At 38.7% G+C, this 13,286-nt stretch overlaps 1 protein-coding gene and 1 long non-coding RNA gene across 4 annotated transcripts in view; one reads left to right on the forward strand and one right to left on the reverse strand.

The window, feature by feature from the left end:
• The window catches only part of LOC139004131 (uncharacterized), a 75,559-nt gene that overhangs the window by 46,215 nt on the left and 16,058 nt on the right, over positions 1–13,286 (reverse strand). The window lies entirely within an intron of this gene.
• The window catches only part of SPTSSB (serine palmitoyltransferase small subunit B), a 28,955-nt gene that overhangs the window by 5,393 nt on the left and 10,276 nt on the right, over positions 1–13,286 (forward strand). For 2 of the 3 annotated variants that reach the window (XM_070406879.1, XM_070406877.1), the window contains exon 2: positions 5,533–5,622. The gene's annotated coding sequence lies outside the window, so the exon portion shown is untranslated. The remainder of the gene's footprint in view (positions 1–5,532; positions 5,623–13,286) is intronic. The other variant, XM_070406880.1, reaches the window with a different exon arrangement.

Genomic DNA, 13,286 nt, shown 5'->3' on the forward strand with positions numbered 1-13,286 from the left:
ATATGTCTTTCTCACATTGATGTTTCTCTCTCTGTGTGTCTCTCCACCTCCACTCTCTCTAAAAATCAATGAAAAAGTATTCTCCGATGAGGATTAACAAAAAAAATAAATTTTTTTAAAGATACTTGAGGATACACTGTTCTAGTAGAATATATTGGGTGCGGTAGCTTTCCCAGAATAGAGCTTTTAGAAAATGGCTTAAAAGGGAGCACCGACTTGATTTTTTAAGTCAAAAGGGAACATTTATTTCAGGCTTAGACAAGAAGCATTTGAGAATGTCTAGAGTCATTAAAAATAAGTTAGTAAGACTCCCTGAAATAGTGGAGTTATGGAGCATTAGAATTTTCATTTATTCAACACATTTTAATTGAGCAGCCACTACGTGCCAGGCCCTGGGGGAACGACACAGAGGAGGACCTTGCCTCAAAGATCTTTCTTTCTAGAGGTTATGGCATTTGCCTTTGGCTGCAAAATAGATGAAGCACACAGTGTTGAGGACAGAACTCTTGGACCTGCCTGCCTTGACACCCGCTTCCAGACTGGGCTAGAGCCTCCTTCTGTGCCCCTGCACTGCACTTCCCAGGAATGATGAGTACTTAGCACATGTGTGCAGATGCTTGCATAAGTGTCCCTCCTCCTCTCTGGAAAGCGGCCTAAGAAAAGTGACCATGTCAGTCTTATTCATGGTTTATATTCCTAGTTCATGCTTGTTGACTATTTTATTGGATGGATGGATGGATGGATGGGTAGGTGGGTGATTTGCCAGGTTATGATCAGAACTCTTTGCATAGAGAGGCAGTCTGACAGAGTAGTTAAGAGTGTGTGCTCTACATTAGCTATGAGACTTTGGGTCAGTTTTTCAATTTCTCAATGCCTCAGTTTCCTCATGTATAAAACAAGTATAGAAAGAGTGCCTTCGTTATAGTGTTGTTAAGGGAACTGCATAAGATAATACATATGAAGTGGTTAGCAAAGCTCTGAGAGTAACTCAATAAATATCTGCTATTATTACCAATGTGGAATGACACTCTCCTGGGTGGCAGTTTTCTATTCAAATATTGCATCCCTGTCCTTTCAGCTCTATTATAATATCAAAGGATGTCAATGAGGAATTTCAAGCTAAAGTTATCACTTTGAGTTCAAGATCTCAGAAAAGATTAAAAAGAAAATTTGGAAACGACTATAAGTAGGATATTAAACAATAAAATTTTTAAAAGTTCAAGAGGCATGTCTAGAGCAACATTTCTCAGGCAATACAATGGCTCTCCAGCTCTCACCACACCCTCCACAAATATCAGAGTACCAGTTCATCTCTGTTCTGGAACACACTTGGTATGCCTCATAGAATGTCATGCCCAATAAGCACCAGTGAAAGTTCACTGATGCAGAAGAAAGAAAGAAAAGTGGGGGGGAAAATTCATTTGAAGTAGAATCTTATCTAAACCTAAGAGTGTTATATTATCTTTGTTTCTTTTGAAAATCTAATAATCCTCTTTTTGTGTAAGACCTTGAGTAGAGTTATCATACTACTTCCTCATATGCAGTTACGTATTACCTTCTAAATGCTTCCTTCCTTCCTTCCTTCTATCTAAATGCTACCTTTCCTATCAGAGGAAATTCATTTGGCCTCTTCCCCAACCATGAGGGAAGTATCATTTTTTGTATCTTTTAGTCATCCATTATAAAGTAATTTTTAAGTAAATTAGTTTATTGTTATCTCATTGATAGAAAAAAATAGGCATAGAAAGAATATGTAACTGACCCTAATACTTCACTTACCAACTCTTTTTATTCCTTGAGGCCACAGATATTTTATCTACTCCACAGGGACAGCTTGGTCCTTACATCCTATATAATAAAAGCCTAATATGCAAATCAACCAAACAGCGGAACAACCAGTCGCTATGATGCACACTGACCACCAGGGGGCAGACGCTCAATGCAGAAGCTGCCCCCTGATGGTCAGTGTGCTCCCACAAGGGGAGCATCACTCAGCCAGAAGCCTGCTCACGGCTGGCGAGCGCAGCAGCAGTGGTGGGAGCCTCTCCCACCTCCGCAGCATCACTAAGGAGCAGCGAGCAGGCAGGCAGTAAGGAGTGAGGGGTCCCAGACTGTGAGTAGGCACAGGCTGGGCTGAGGGACACCCCCCCCCCGCCCCCAATGCACAAATTTCGTGCACCAGGCCTCTAGTTTTTAATAAGATGTTTCATTGCCTAAAACTTTAAACAAAGAAAAGATTGAATCGTGTTGGCCTAGTTCTAGTTTTGATGGGCAGGAAAATCAATTTACAATATAGGACAAAATGTTGTTCCACTGGTTTCCTCCATTTAGCAGGAAACAAACACTGATGTGAACATGAACAGGTGATATGGTACCCCATGACCTTTGGGATGAATTCTTTCTTCCAGACCAACGGGCGTCACCATATTACCCTCTTACATCAAACTTTCTGAAGGTTCAATAGAGTCACCTGAAAGGAATCTCTTAGAAGGAGTGGAAATAAAATGCAAGTAGTGAGGAATAGAGTGAAGAAATAAAATGGAGTCTCTATGGTCAAGCTGCTGAATTGTTAAAATCAAGTAGGCTGAGCCTTGAAAAATGATTCTATTCTTGCTATCACTATCCAGAAACTTAAACCTTTGAGCCTTCCAGTTGTGCCTGGAATATACATGTATAAATCCTATAAGATAACCTTCTAACAGCCCTTAAGGATTTAGGGGAAAAAAAATGTTTAGTTGACCAGACCACCTGGCACCCAGCCTCCAGACCACCTGGCATCTATCATGCAGAGTGACACACAACCGGACACATGGCATTTGGCTGATAACTGTCCTGGATCAATACGAGGGCCAATAATGCAAGACTGATTATTCTCAAAGATGTGACTTTTACAATAAGAACTCTTAACTTTTCTTTTTTCTTCGGAACAGTTCTAGGTTTTAACTAATTGTGTTTCCAGTTGGCAAACTCTAAGACCCTTGAATAAATCTTTTATCATTTTTTTCTATTAAAGCTTCCTGATTCATTTATGCTTGATTGATATTAGAAAAATAAGAGAAACACAATAATAATTGTGATAAAAGCAACCCTCAGAAGATGTTGTCCATTATCTGTATAAACAGTTTCCCTAATGGAATTCTCACTACTTCAACCAAGCAACCTCTTCCCCTTGAGGTAGCTCATATTGATTAAAGGTTTTCTCAAGAATCATCTCTGAAAACAATAAAACTATTCCAAGCCTTCCCCTCCATGACAGCTATAATACCACTTAAAACGTCTTAGATCTGTTAAGACCTCCATGAAATGCTCTCCCCACTAACCTTTTCTCAACATTTCCTGTTGGAAATCTTCCAGACACTCTCCATATAGCTTCCTAGGGTGTCTGAAGTGACGGTTTTTAACAGCTGGAAGAAGGATGCTCATCAAAGTCAAGAGTGGTGGCCCCCTTTTCTCAGCCATGGCACAGTACTTCTATAAATACATGCATAAGAATATTGGTACTATGGTCTGAATATGTACCCCTGAAATTCATGTTGAATTCTAACTCCCAAAGGTGATGGGAAGTGCTTAGGTCATGAGGAGGGAGCCTTCATAAATAGGATTAGTGTTCTTATGAAAGACGCTCCAAAGCCCAGCAGGTGTGACATAGATGGTTAAGTGTCTTCCCATGCATCAAGAGGTCACCAATTTGATTCCCAGTTAGGGCACATGCCTGGGTTGCAGGCTCAGTCTTCAGTAGGGGGCATGCAGGAGGCAGCCAGTGGGTGTTTCTCTCTCTCTCCCTTCCTCTCTCTGAAATCAATAAAAAATACCTTTAAAAAAAGAGAGAGGGGCTCCAGAGACATCCCTCGCCCCGTCCATCATGTGAGGACCCAGCAAGAAGGTGCTGGCTATGAACCAGGAAGAGGCCTTCACCAGAATGCAACCAGGCCAGCAACTTGATCTAGTCTCCAGAAATGTGAAACATTTCTGTTGTTTATAAGCTACCCAATCTGTAGAATTTTGCTATAACAACCCAAATGCACTAAGACAATTGGATCACTCATTTATTTGCCAACCATATCGCAACACTATTGGCTCATAATGAGCTTGAAGTCAAGTAAAATTTCTTAGTCTTTTTTACTTAAACTGGCTCACAGGCCACATTTCCCCCCCATATTACCCTTGGGCAATTGACTTTGTGAACTAAAGAACAAGACTTTATATTTCCCCCAAAGTTTTACCCTCAGTCATTCTCTTATCTGCTCAGTCGTTTAATTCCACCCCATAACTTGGATTCATCTGCAAATTTGACCACCCATACTTCCTATGACTTAATTCAGGTGGACACTAACGCTACAATGGTCAGAACAAAATACATAGCCCTTGGGCTCACCACTAAAGACCCACTCAGCATCTTTATAAAACACTTCTTAAAATTATTTCATTTAATTCTTACAACGCTCCTATGAATAAGATGCTATCATCATTCTACATGTGAGGACTGAGATTCAGAAAAGACTACCTGAATTGCCTGATGTGATACAGCTAATAAACAACAAATAAGAAACAAGCCTTGCCCGGCTGGAGTGGCTCAATTGGTTGAGCATCGTCCTGTGCACAGACCTGGGTTTTGGGTTCAATCCCCGGCCGGGGCATGTACGGAAGGCAAGGGATCGATGTTTCTTTCTCTCTCTCTCTCTCTCTCTCTCTCTCTCTCTCTCTCTCTCTCTCTCTCTCCCCATTCCTTTCTCTAAGCATGTCCTCAGGTGAGGATAAAAGAAAAAAAAAAGAAACAAGCTTTAGGGTTTCTGTTTCCAGTGTTTTTTTCAAAGACAGATTTTTAAATACAGTGATTAAATAAATATGCAATCTCTGTTTCCTTCCTCCCCACCCAAGGGTATCAACAGAGACTAACTAAAATCAAGAAACATTTTCCAGAAACCCAGTAGGTAAAACAGACTAAAAGCAAGCTGCTTTGATAGAAGCAAGGTGGGGGACACTTAGCCTCATCATCTCTCTGTCCCACCTGGGACATCCCCTCAACCTTGCTCTAGATCAGTGATGGCGAACCTTTTGAGCTCGGCGTGTCAGCATTTTGAAAAACCCTAACTTAACTCTGGTGCCGTGTCACGTATAGAAATTTTTTGATATTTTCAACCATAGTAAAACAAAGAATTACATTTTTGATATTTATTTTATATATTTAAATGCCATTTAACAAAGAAAAATCAACCAAAAAAATGAGTTCGCATGTCACCTCTGACACGTGTGTCACAGGTTCCCCATCACTGCCCTAGATGGTAATGTGACACCTTACAGTCCTTAGAGTACATTGGGAAGTCACTAGCCAGGTGCATGTCCTCAAACTGTAACCTTTTCTAAAAGTAATTTTTAAAATAAGACCAGGTTGTCATCCCTTATTTTTATAATACATTCTAAAATTTTGTGGGAGAACACCCATCTACGAGGTTTAATAATCTTTTACAAGGAACACAAGTGTTTTAAAATTTGAAGACATCTTTGGGTTTATTCAAATGTTTATTTTAACAGATGAAGAAACAGCAGCCCAGAGAGAAGTAACCCAGAATTATTCCGTGGAGGAGCAAGAACAAGAACCCAAGCCTGGACTCTCCTAGGCAGGTAAATTCTTCTAATCATACCATGGAGTCTCGCTTTTAGAAACCTGACCCTTTTGATTATAAAACAACATCTTTAACAAGACGAAGTTTCTGGTTCCCACTTAAGTAGCTAACAGAGACATATTATATACTCAGTGTTATAATGGCATTTAAGATGACACAAAGGGGTAAAGTGTGGCACCCAGCTTTAGTAGTGAAAGGCCTTGAAACATTGGCTCTTAGTTAACAGGCATTACACAGGTTCCTTTGAAGTATATGCAGAAAACTTCATGCAAAATTTGAAAATATTCCAAGGAGTTCATACATGTTCCCCATGCCACCCCCCAACTTTTGGCCTCCAGGTTAAGAACCTCTGGCCAATTCCAGTACAAGTGCCAGTGTCGGGCTTGCATAGCACCGGCTACTATCTTATTTCTGGGTCTGTTGGTTAGAGGCTGCTTCTGTGTCGACAACCTTCATCTTTTATTTAAATGGAGCAGCATCTTATTCTGGAGGAACTTTGATAAAGAGAGGAGTAATGTTTTAATAAGTTATTAGTTAACCAGATGGGGCAAATTAATAGAGAAATATAAGATGAAAACATTTTCTTTCAAAAACGTTAACAATAAAAGTGGGGATGGTCAGTGTTCATAATAGGAATTTATTTTCTTTCTGTTTCTTTTTACTTTAAAAAAAGAAAGAAAAGGAAATAGAATTTTTTAAAAACCTAGATTACCACTAGCTGCCTACTCACTTTTATTAAACCAATAGCCAATGGGGAAAAAAAGAGTAGGGGGTGTGGAAAAAAAGAAATAGATGTATCTTCTGAATGATTGTTTCTTAATCCTTCCCTTTTGCTAGAAAAGATTTATGGTTCTGAAATGGTTCACAACAATTTCTTCATTTAAAATAGTTTTTCCAGCGGGTATAGCTCAGTGGTTGAGCATCAACCTATGAACCAGGATGTCATGGTTCAATTCCTGGTGAGGGCACATACCCAGGTTGGGGGCATGCACGAGGCAGCCGATCAATGATTCTCTCTCATAATTGATGTTTCTATCTCTCCACCTCCCTCCTCTCTGAAATCAATTAAAATAAAATAACCAGAAAAAATAGTCTGGGCAGCTCTGATATTACTTTAAAGTTATTGATAATAAGGCTTGATTTTACTACTTCAAAAAGTATCTGATGGACACGCAGCATTTGGACAGCACTGCTACGGGAGGCAGTATGGTGTGATAAACCATTTTGGAGTGAGAGAGTCCAGGACTGAATTACAGTATTACCTCCTCCTTAGCTTTGACAATAAATGAGGTACAAAAACTTAATGAGCCCCAGTTTCCTAATTTTTGAAATGAGGTCATATATATTTTATCTCCTTTATGACGTTATGAATAAACATTTTGAAGAGTAACCTCTCTTAAAAAGACTTGTAATTTAATAACTAATAAAGTTCCTATGTTGTGCCTTAGAAATGATCTCATTCTCCTTTATTCTTTGCCTGGTATTCATAGCCTTAGCAATAGTGCATTAGCATAATGTGTAGTAATCATAACAGTTAACATTCATTTAGCCCTTCCTATGTATTATCCTAAATACTTTACACTCTTTAATCTTCCCAGAAATCATATGAAGCTCTATTATCATTCCTATTTTCCAGTCGAGGAAATAGAGTCCAAGCTGTGGAGTAGCTTAGCCAGGGTCAAACCCAGACAGAATCCAGAGCCAGAGCTTGTTAACGACTCTCCAACTTGCCTTTTGCCAGGATTCTCACCCAGCTCCCTGTGTGTTCACCATGGGGCGCATTAACTAAAAGGGTTCAAATATATGGTGACAGGTGGAAACTGAACTTTTGCCTGTGAACATGCAATAGAGTATACAGATATCAAATTATAGTGTTGTATTCCTGAATTTATATAATGTTATTAACCAATGTTACCTCAATATGTATAGTTAATTTTAAAAATGGAAATCATGCCCTGGCTGGTTTGGCTCAGTGGATAGAGCATCAGCCTGCGACTGAAGGGTCCCAGGTTCGATTCTGGTCAGGGGCACATGCCTGGCTTGTGGGCTCGATCCCCAGTGGGGGACTTGCAGGAGGCAGCCAATCCATGATTCTTTGTCATCATGGATGTTTCTATCTCTCTCCCACTTCCTTCCTCTCTGATATCAATAAAAATATATTTTTAAAAAAATAAAAATGGGAATCATTTAAGTTAAGCACCTCGCCAGTGCCTGCCACAGTGGTACTTAATAAATGCTGTTTCTGTTCCTGAAGACTTCTACATGATAAGACTCATGTATCTTAATCCAAATATCATTTTTAAATATATTTTTATTGATTTCAGAGAGGGAGAGAGAGACATAAACATCAATGATGAGAGAGAATCATTGATTGGCTGCCTCCTGCACACCCCTTACTGAGGATGGAGCCCTCAGCCCAGGCATATGCCCTGACCAGGAATTGAACCATGACCTTCTGATTCATAAGTCTACGCTCAGCCACTGAGCCATACCGGCTGGGCTTAATCCAAATATCTTTATGTCTTAGGATATTCCCTCTGGTATTCTTGACAAACAAACCCACATTCATTCAAAGAGGGAAAAGAACATTTCGTCTCACCCAGTTTAGGCCTGTAGTTTTATTGGTCACAAAATTTTTTGGTTGAAAATATTTCTCCTAATATGCCCAGTTGTTGTGAGCCTTCTCTACGTTTACTTGAGAATGAACAAAGTTTTTAGGAAACAAACCATTGTTACCCATTTAAAAGAACAAGTTGGAGTTCAGCACTTCTCCCCTTTTCACTACAAGCGTACCCATCGCCATGCACTTAGAAGGCAAAAGAGAAGGAAACCAACAGTAAATACTGTGTCCGCACTGTTCTTCTCAGGAGAATGAAAAATCCACTTCGCTAAATTGTCAGCAAACTTTCTTTCTTTTAGTACAGTTTATCATTTAAGTAGCTCACTTCTAAGTACAAGATCACAGAGTGTAATTAGAGTACGTAATGTAATTGCCTAAAAGCAAGTTTTGACATAACTTTATAAACTCCTGCCTTTCCCTTCTCTCCTCCTCCCCCCATCACTTCAGTAACTAGCTGACCTGGAATGCTAACCAGCCCAGTAGGGAAATGCCCCTGGATCTGGGGGTTTTCAGAAAGAACATGGCAACAATGCAGACTCCTAGAGAAAGCCTAGCTCTCTACTCATTCTCCTAAACACAGTAATAACTGAGATACAGAAGTAGGTCAGCTGAGGGCTGTGAACAAGTAACAGGCTACATTGCTATTGTCACAAAAATCACTCCTATGAAAGATCAGTGTTGCTAGTCACCAAAATAGGAACAACACTGAACTCATCACTAGCAGTTTCCAGATTGTGGAATAAGAAATAAAGAATATGCCAGAAGAACCCTAGCCAGTTTGGTTCAGTGGATAGAGTGTAGGCCCATGGGCTGAAGGGTCTTGCGTTCGATTCCGGTCAAGTGCATGTATTCGGTTGCAAGCTCCATCCCAGCTCTGGTGTGGGCACATTAAAGAGGCAACCAATGAATGTGTCTTTCTCACATCAATGTTTCTCTCTGTGTGTCTCTCCCCCACCCTTCCACTCTCTCGAAAAATATTATCCAAAAAAAAAAAAAAAAAGAATATGCCAGAAGAATGAGGAGGAAAAGGAAGATGAACAATAGGAAAACAAAAGGTTTTAGGAATAAATGTATTCAATGTTACCCAAAAAAAAATTACAAAGAAAACAGAAAATTAGTATAAGAAAATTCTATTGGAAGAGTTTTGGTTGACCAACTACCTATGCAACCAGATTTCCTTTGATAGAACTCTGGGAACAGGGTCAGCGGGGATGCTTTGGACAAGTTGGTACTGCAATAAGTTCCCTCCTGGCCCTCAGTTTGTTCTTTGAACAAAAGTCTGTTTCTGAAGACCATCAAATATAACTGATAGAGATGACATAAAAGCTTAATTTTTCATGGTCTGACGTCTAGCTCCTACGAAAACCAAGTCCTTAGAACCACATGGTAAGCAAGTAGTTCCTTTCCCAAATCCTGGGTTTGATGGCCAAGAGCTGGTAATGAAAGAGAAAGGCAGAACTACTATGATATGCATGGAACACAGTTCTCAGGAAAGGGGTTTGTCATGACAGAAAAGTAGTTTCGGCCAAATGATTTTGCCACTTGTCCCATTCTTACTCCCTTTCAAGTGCAGTGAGTATTGGGGTCTTATGAGCCCCTTATTTCACATTCTTAAAAAAATAGACGGGCACATCATAGAATTTATCATTTCCACAAGTACTCTAGGAAATTAAGCTACTAGAAGTTCACTGATGCCAGGAAGAAAACTAAACATGTCAACCCTCCTCTCAGAAGGTGTTTTGGTACTTTGGCAGCTCCCAATTTTCACAAAAAGAAGGAAACCCCAACTGGGAACTCACAATTATTATTTGGAGATCTTTGGGGTTGTTTACTCAATTTTGGATGGTACATCTATGAAATTTTGCCAGACCAGTAATACCCCATTACAAATTAAGAATCTCAATGAATTTTTAAAAATATTATTCAGACTATTTCTAAGTATATTTTTCAATTTCAGTCCTTCATCATTTTTAGAGTTACTCATTGATATTTAATTTTTTAATTCTGGTAAAATACATATAAAATAACAGTTTATTATTCTTACCCGTTTTGAAACGTGCAGTTCAGGAGTGTTAAGTATATTCACATTGTTGTGCAACCACAGTGTTTTCATCTTGCAAAACTGAAACTCCATTCCCATTAAACAGCAACTCCCAATCCTGTTTCCTCCAGCCTCTGGTAACCGCCATCCCACTTCATCTAGAGTTCGACTACTCTAGATGTGTCATGTAAGTGAAGACAGACATTATTTATCTGCTTTGTGACTGACTGACTGACTTCACTTAGCATAATGTCCTCAAGGTTCTTCCATGTCGTAACATGTGTCAGGATTTCCTTACTTTTTAAGGATGAATACTATTCCATTGTATGCCTCTACCCCACTTTGTTCATCCACCCGTCTACTGGTGGGTGCTTGGATTGCTTCCACTTTTTGGCTACTGTGAATAATGCCCCTTTAACATGTGTGTACATTTAGTGACTTCATTACTTTAAGGCCATGGTTAGTGCTGCAGCTCGGTTTACTTTTCCCTTCTAAAAACAGCGTGGTAGTCCTTGGGAAAATATCTTCAGAAGGAAAAAGCCACCCAGGGCTATACTCTTTCCTCTTTCCTTATTGGATAACAGGGTTTCTTTTTCTTTTTCTTTTTTTCAACAGGTATAAAGAGATTCATTCTAAGAAATGACATTATAGTTAAATACTTGGCCCAGAAGCCCTACTTTCCCTCCAATTGGCAGAACTAAACAGGGGTAACTGTCCTGTTTTTCTATGAGTAAATGAGAAGTCACTAGGAACAGGACAAGATATATCAGTCCCCCATTAGAAATTTCTCTTCCTAGTCATAACATCTACTCAACATTAAGGTACCCCATCTTCTTTTTGATAGCCATACAACACTGAGATTGATCTAATCTGAATTTAATAGTTATTAAATTACTATGAAATATCTGTTAAAGTCACATTCTAAAATTTCTTCCCAGACAACAGAAGTCCTTTATTCATAAATACATCTGGAGTCTGAAAAAAAAAAGCCAAATAATAAGTATAGCTTTGAATACACAATTACTCAACACATGCCATGTTGCTCAATGGCCTCAAATGATAGTTGGACTAGAAATACATGTTTCCTATTGTTCTGCTTTTGTTAGTGTTAATAAAAATGAGAGGCAGTAAGGGGTTCAGATAGCCACAAAAACACTCTGCTCTTGTATATAACTCAAACCAAAACTGTACCAACAACAACTTGGATAAATTGTTGGTGAGACTTTTTCTTTTTAGAACATTATTTCGTAACTCACTTCTATGTAAAAGATTACAAAACTTAGGAATAACTTAGTTGCCTAAAAGCAATAATATGACTTACAATTGATTGTTTTTTTTCCTCTCTGAGGAGTCTATAGAATTGTCTAAATATTTCATGAATGGGTAAAGAAAGTTCCTTAACTGCCCTATGGCTGTTTGATTTTCTTCTCTGGCTTTGCTTCATTACAACTCTTAATGGTTTTCTTAGCTTACTCTAAGATTTGGGCTCTGAATCCATCACTTCTGGTCTGACTTCTGATATTCAACCTGGTATCAGCATGAGGAATTGCTTACCTAAGGATGGCTGGAGAGTACTCTACGATGGAAAGAAAATTCCCAGGAAAATGTTAAGCAAGGATGGAACATTCTACGGGGCAGAGAAAATACTGTAGTCACCCACAGAAAACTTAGAGCAAGATATCTGGAAACTGTGAAACCAATAAGCTAACATTGGGCCTGACTCTTACATGGATCTGAGGTTTTGCCATTAACCACAGGAACTGAGTCACCCTAAAAGAGCAGCTTGTGATTAGTCCCCCAGGACAGGAGCCACCACGTAAGATTGTGCAGTACACAGCCCACTCAGCGGTGTATGGTGGCCCTGACCAAAACACACTTTTAAGTAGTGGTTTGTGATAATGCATTGGCTTTTTTGTTTGTTTTTTACTGTCCAGACACTTCAATTAGCAAGCATAACAAAGGGCCAAGGTTTTTTTTCCTATAAAATATACAAAGCACTTCATTTTTAAAGTAACCGTTATGGAATATGCCACAAGGACTTTTTGACTTTATAATTTAGTAAAGTGTTGCAAATAGTTTAAAATTGTACCAATTCACAAGGAACAACAATAAACACTACTATCACTATTACTATTACTTCTGAAGAGTGCAAAGCCTTTCCCTACACTCCTTATCTCATCAGCGAGACAGACTTATCTTTATTTTACACAGGAAAGACATGACAGGGAGATTTGGAACTTTCCCAAAGACACAAAGTAAAGTGAATGAATCACTGAATTAATGAAGAGAAATAGAGAAAAAAAGAGAAGTGAAAAGTAAGGAAAAGAAAAGAAAATAAGCAAAAGAAAAAGCTGCAATAGTATTCATGTCTCCAGATATTACCATCCTGGGATATTTTTTTCCCATTAGAACCACTTTTCTACCTACCAATTTTAAATTATTACTCACATAGAGTACGTATGTGTAAAGGCCATTTTAATGGAATTTAACATCACTTCACAACTGGTTTTTCCCCATGAGTTCATGAACTGAGCCACACCAGCCAGGGCAGGGTGTTTTTTTATGAACAAAGAAAATAACAAAATACAGTAGAAACTAATCAAATAGAACAGAATGAAAAAGAAAGTATCAGCATGCACCTATTTTGAGATGTTTGTCTTACACTCCTGAACTGTCCATTTCAAAATGGGTAAGAATAATAAACTGCTATTTTATTTATGTTACCAGAATTAAACAAACTATTTTGAGATGTTTGTTTTAGTTATATGGTTATGTGTATAAATGTAGCCTGCATCACACTGTAAAATGTACTTTTCCTCTTTATTGTGTTTAAAAATGTTTGAATGCCAATCCTTTGTGGAAGGGTATTATTTAATTTTTAGAAAAAGTTTTCCAGAAGTTCAGAACAACATAAGCAAAGTTCACTGGAGTTTGAAATAGGGATAACTCTGGACATTTCAAATATTTCCTTTGTTTTTTGTTGTGGTGGTAGGGTTCGCTT

The sequence above is a fragment of the Myotis yumanensis genome, unplaced genomic scaffold, assembly GCF_028538775.1.
Source record: "Myotis yumanensis isolate MYYU_CA2020_CCGP unplaced genomic scaffold, mMyoYum1.0.hap1 SCAF_2, whole genome shotgun sequence".
NCBI classification, from domain to species: domain Eukaryota; kingdom Metazoa; phylum Chordata; class Mammalia; order Chiroptera; family Vespertilionidae; genus Myotis; species Myotis yumanensis.